Here is a 6,329-nt window from a genome sequence, read left to right on the forward strand (position 1 = left end):
CTAACTTTCACTGCTAACTGATCCCTATAATGCACTGATAAGACCCTACTTGGATAATAGTTAGTTATTAAGTATCAAGGACAGCAATGTTACAAGATTTTGTCAGTTGAGGTCATAATGTAACCAGACTAAGTTGCAAATGCGTATTCGGCCAGAGCAAATAAAACATGAGCTTGCAGATCCGGCTGGTGCAGGGTTGGGATAGTTGCCACTGTGACACAATGAAATAAATTTGGCCATTGACATGGCTTAAGTAATATTGTTTTGCTCTATGTATATGATTTATGTTTTATTCTGTGAACTATGAGTTTTCCAACTTAGAAAGAAAGTGCTAGCTCTTCAGCAAATGCTACAAAAAGTTGACCAGGACCTTGGTTAAACTCAAATTTCTAGGTGTGTTACTGTATCCTTCAGCCGGAAAGCTTGTAACGAAAAGTTGCAATACATAGCCTGAAGAAGACCCCCCAAAAAACATATATGCATATTATGCATGCTACGGCCCTAGTTGTCACTGATGGTGCTTCTGTGGGCAGGAAGCAACGCATGGGGAAAGGCCCTTTCTACATGTTCTGACTCTTATGATCTGCAATCAACTTAATACCTGGTCTTAAAATAAGGGGTAACAGATAAGACTCAAAGCCACAACCTTTGTCTGCTATACAAATTAAATTGCAGGTCAATTTGGAGTGCTTATATGGTTAACTAGTCCAAATGTCGGGTTGAAAAGCTCAGAGACCCACCAACCCTATTTGTGTTGGTGTGTGTGGGGGTGTATTACGTGTCTCATGTTTTTCTTCAGTAGATGACTCCATGCATTGCGGCCTCAGTAAACTGCGTTAGATTACATCTGGAGTCATCATTCAGCTGTCATGGCAACGCTTCTGCATCCATCATCTCAATCACGTTAGATCAGCCACAACCTAAACAAACCCAGACCTACACCATATTCTACACACATTAAAACTAATAACACAGACATACACAAATACAATATAATATAAAATCATGTAATAGAATAGAAAATTATATTATAATAGAATATTAAAAAATATATATTTATAAAAAAAATCATGAATATATGTTGGCTTCTCTACTTAATTCCGTTATTTGGGCAGGAAATTGTAGGGCTTGGGTGTTTTACTCCCAGCAAAGGATAAAGGGTTCGATCTCCAATGTCGGCAGCCTGTTGTCATCCTTGAACCAGCTGCCCTAACCCATTCCATGTTCCTTAATCACAATGTACTGTAAAACACTATGGATACAAGAGTCTGCTATATTCATGAATAATTCATAGAAATAAAATAATAAAAGGACACTACTTGAATATGGTCATGCATCAGGCTGTTTTTAACAAATATTCCATTCGTACAGATGTTCTCGGATCACCTTTGTTTTGCCTGTAAATTCTAAGGACTGTGCAGGGGTTAATAAATTCAGCTCTGAGAAGAGAAGAGCAGAACATTCCTGGTAAATATCCAAACAAATATGCCCAACGTGTGCTATGCTTACATCTGGTAAACAGAACAAAACAATACCGACCATGTGACCATTTGGAAGGGAGAAAATAAATGAGCGAAAGAGAGAGAGATAGAGAGAGAGAGAGAGAGAGAGAGAGAGAGAGAGAGAGAGAGAGAGAGAGAGAGAGAGAGAGAGAGAGAGAGAGTGAAAGCTGAAAGAAAGTGAGAGAGGGTTGCGGAGCAATGTCAGAAAAGAGAAATCTTGGGGCAATTTGAAGTGAATATGAAAAGTAACTGAATGTCTCGCTTCTGCAATACATTTAACATGACAAGGTGACATTATTGCCGGGCAAGCTGTCAATTACCAAGATGCAAGTACACTGAGATAGACAGAGACAGGCTCTAGGTTCGAAGCCTAATTGATTCTACCCTGAAGGATGAACCTATACAGGAGCTCAGTCTGCAGAACAAGGGTAAATTGTATCAGCGTTGGAAGTCAATGTTAATGAAATGTAAACAGTAGCAGCAGTACACTCTCTAAAATATTTGGTCCTCCTAGCCTTGGCAGCATATCAGCACTTAAATAATGTCATATTAATGGTAGCCCAAAGCACGTTCAAACAGAACCACATGGCGGCAGGTCCTTGCCTAATGGACTAATCTATTCAAGCCAGGCGGTCATTTTAGTTTTCTAGCTTCTTGGTTGTTGAGACAGGTGCATGTGACATGGACAGCACATTAGCGGCCTGCCAACCACCCAACATCGTCTTGACGACCTCCTAGCAACCTCCTGGCACAACACAATGTGTGGTTCAAAAACATATTGAGGCCGACCTACACTTCTCCAGCAGTGGCACCTCTCTCTGTCTATACCGACCAGCGTCTTTCCTGCCCGTGGTCCTTTGCTGAATGTTCTCCCCTCTATCGCCCACTATTGAAATGTATATTTTCGTTTTATGGTTTATAACTCTATCATAAACCATAAAAACGGAAAAATAAATCATTAAAAAAATTGTATGATACATAAATTAAGATTTCAGAGTCTGAGAAAAGTGGACCAAAGTGACTTATCTGGTGCCCTTTTTAATGTGACGATGATGCGCACAAATGAACACACATACCATCTCCCTTGAAAAAGGATCAAGCGGGACACCTGCCGCCCTCAGTCATTGCGTGGAGAGGTGTATGTAACCTAGGCAGCCGCTTCTGTGGGGAAAACATGCTCTTTGTTTCTAAAAAGACTCACAGGCCATTCTACGAGAGAAACGATTGATAGTGGATTGAGGGGGTGTTTGGTAGGCCTTGAACAGAGTCCTATAGAAACAGAGAATAACTCTAAATCACTCTCAACAAAGTACACCTTCAACAACTTTATTGGTGTTTTGGCATTGGACTGTGGACATTGACAATTGCGTCCAGTTCTTGGGACTGAGCCTTCTTTGAGTTGAATGCACCTCAATGACCTCAGGTAGTTCTAAACTTATTTACACAGGAACGCAGACTCTAAAACACATGTTTTCCTGTCTGGTTTCACTTGCGCTCTCAGCTCCAAAACATCAACAGAAAACAGAAAACATCAGATAACGTGATATTAAATAATGAGAGATTGTAGCCTATTTTTTTGTTACTGAAATGACTCTTAATGTTTAAACACCATAAAATCTGTTCAACCTTTTCCAAAAACAACCCACCAACATTCCACTTGATTACTCCTTCCTCATTCTGCTTCCTCATCCTGCTGATAGGCAAGTAATATCCAGTGGAAAAGAGTTTGAGTCAAAACGATTAAGAAAGATGTTGACTCGATATCTTTCTCACTGTGATGACAAATTCATCGCAATTTGTTGTTAACTGTTAATTAATTTAAAATGTTAATTAATTGTTAATTAATGTGACCTGAGTGTAATTACCTGATATGGTTGTAACACCGTGGAAGCAAGGAGGACCATCTTAGATCCTTACGAGAAACAACACAAGACATAGAATTATAATCTGTGTCATAAAACCCTCTGAGGCCATGGAACCGGAAGTGTTGCTAGTAAATAAAGTAAAGATGTAAAATGCTGGAGTAAGAAAAGTATTTTGCAAGCTTAAGATCCATGATAGGAAGCATAAAGTAGTATCAATAACATAACAAAATGTTAGGCATCGGGACACTACACTAGGGGGCAGAATAACGTAACGTTGGATTGTGCAGAATGTCCATTAATTCCCTCTTTGTGCTACGTTTCAATGTCACGGTTACCGTTGACCTTTAGTCCAGCGAGGTACGCGTGTCGTTAGAAACAAGCGATTCCTATATAAACTGTAAACTGTAAATATACTTGACCTTAGCTTGTTGTCTACTGTCCTAATGTTTCGCTGCAGACTCTGCATCTGTTCAAGAAAATATGCTCAAGCAAATATTTTTTTCTGGAATTAGGTTACAATAAACAATAAAAAAGCACGCCAAGCGATACAAATAGGCCTATAGAAAACAAATGATGTACCAACATGCTGTCCTCCTCAAAAACATAATTCATTGTGTGTGACGATTATATGGGACCAGAACAGGCAGATGGTGTGTGTGTGTGTGTGTGTGTGTGTGTGTGTATATGTATGTGTGCGTGGGTGAGTGCATGAATGGGTTATGTATGTATTGTATTTATTGTATGCATATATTTACCAACCCTATGAATTGAAGTATATTTTCTGTGTGAGTCACTTTGTGTGTATGTTTATTTGTAAATCTAGACGTAACTGGCAAGTGGCATGTCTAATCAATATTAATTACATAATTATGCTTTTGCAAATAAACGAATGAATATATGCATGTGGGTTTAGCGATGGCTGTAATTACAAGCCTCCATCGATATTCCAAGGAAGGTATACACAACCTCACTATTTAACATACTGGTGTGGCAGATTTTAATATGCAGATTGTATTGCCTGTTTGTGTTAGTGTTGTGAATTGTGGACGCATAAAGAAGACGAATGCCAGAGTGGTGAATGCAAATGCGAAGAGGAAATTTTATTGATATAGCAAATTAAACAGGGAAGCTACCTACCCGACAAAATATACTAAATGAATAATGACAGATTCAAAACAGATTTTTCTTACAGAGGAAAAAAACAAACAAAGGAGATCAAAATGACATTATAACATAATAACTATAATAACACCTTGACCCTGTTGGTGGGCTATAAGCAGTGTTAAACAGAGTGTTGTGTAACAGCATTGCTTCAGTATTTAATCTGGTTTATCCAGCATTACCATGTCGACCTCAAGCAGCCTAAAGCAAAACAAAGATGTAAGGTCAATAATAACAACATTTGTTGATGTAACACCTTCATTACACTGTACACAAAGTAAACAAATATAAAAAAAACCACATGTATAAATATAAATGCAATACAATTAAACAAATACAATAGGATCAAAAACACAGTAACATTAAACCAGTGACTACAATTATAATTCCATCTTAACTTCTCTTAGCTCGTGCTTGCAACGCTCCAATGGCCGTTATTCCCCTAGGTTACTCTGTCACACAGGCTACTCAGGGAAGAGGAAGCCATCATGGAGTATGTTACAGGAGCCTACATGGCCACCCGGAGCGCACCCATTATCATTCCCTCCAAGCAGCATCAATTCATTCTGGGCATCGCTGCAAGTGGAGACAGTCTGTTCCCTGGGTGACAGCTTCCGAAGAGTGTTAGCTTGGTGGTCGCTATTGCTTGATGTTGTTCTGGCTACTACATGGCACACTGTTGGTTTGTGTTGTATTGGACAATTAACATACAAACTGAATTGACAATGCATATCAATTCTGTGCAGCAGGTTGTTGTTGCACATTTCAAGTTGGAGAAAAATATATAATTCTCTGTATCGGTCTCTCTCTCCCTCTCTCTCTATTTATATACAGTATATTCATACAATATTCTACATTAGATTGCATGATACACCATATTGTATTCTAATATACTACAGTTGCTATGCTAGGCCAAACTACACTTAACTATAGGCCTACCTACTGTACTATAAACAAGTAGCTTGAAGTACATACATCACATATCCTAATCTACCAAAAGCAATTTATTTGTACCCAGTTTATTATGCAGATTTGCATGCAAAATAATACTTATACTCAATTATTTCTGTTTGCTGCCCGGTGAACCGGTACCAAACATTCCCAATATACCAATTTATTACGGAAGGTCTCTTATTCTGAAAATATGATAGCAAATTAGAACACAGGATGTAGTTTTATAGTCTGCTACCCCCCTTGTGAGGTAAGCCTTATTGTATCAGTTCCCTACACGGCCATGAACGAACCAGCGTATGGTGCATTCAATAATACTGTTTTCAGGCAATCTGACCTAGATATGGGCCTGGTTCCTGGGGGGTGGAACACCCTATGGAGACCACTGTTGTTACACAAGTTACTTAACTTAACCTGATGTTATTCATGCTAAAGCCTTAACAAGGAGTTTGAAAAAGGTGTGGTTGTTTCCCAAACAAAAACTACATTACCCACATGCTGTTTATCGCCTCTTGTGGAAACTCATTTTAAACAACATCATTGTATTGTTTTGTATATATATGTGAAACACCAAACTAATTGGTACATTTCAGTTAGCACAATTAGTTAATATAATAGTAACGGCTAATAGAACAGCAAATATTTAATATTTGAAATGGTAGATAGTTTATGGCACATATAAATGTGTTAATGTATACATAAACAGTATATTCTTACATTGTTTATGTAGGGTAAAAGGAAAATTAAGTCATTAATTGGAAATAATTGTCTACTTTTGCCTGCAATAATTGATGAAACATTTCTCCTTTCCTTAGACGTATACGACCGTGTTTACATTCAGAAGCCTGTC

Source organism: Pollachius pollachius (assembly GCF_949987615.1).
Source record: "Pollachius pollachius genome assembly, chromosome: 10".
NCBI classification, from domain to species: Eukaryota; Metazoa; Chordata; class Actinopteri; order Gadiformes; family Gadidae; genus Pollachius; species Pollachius pollachius.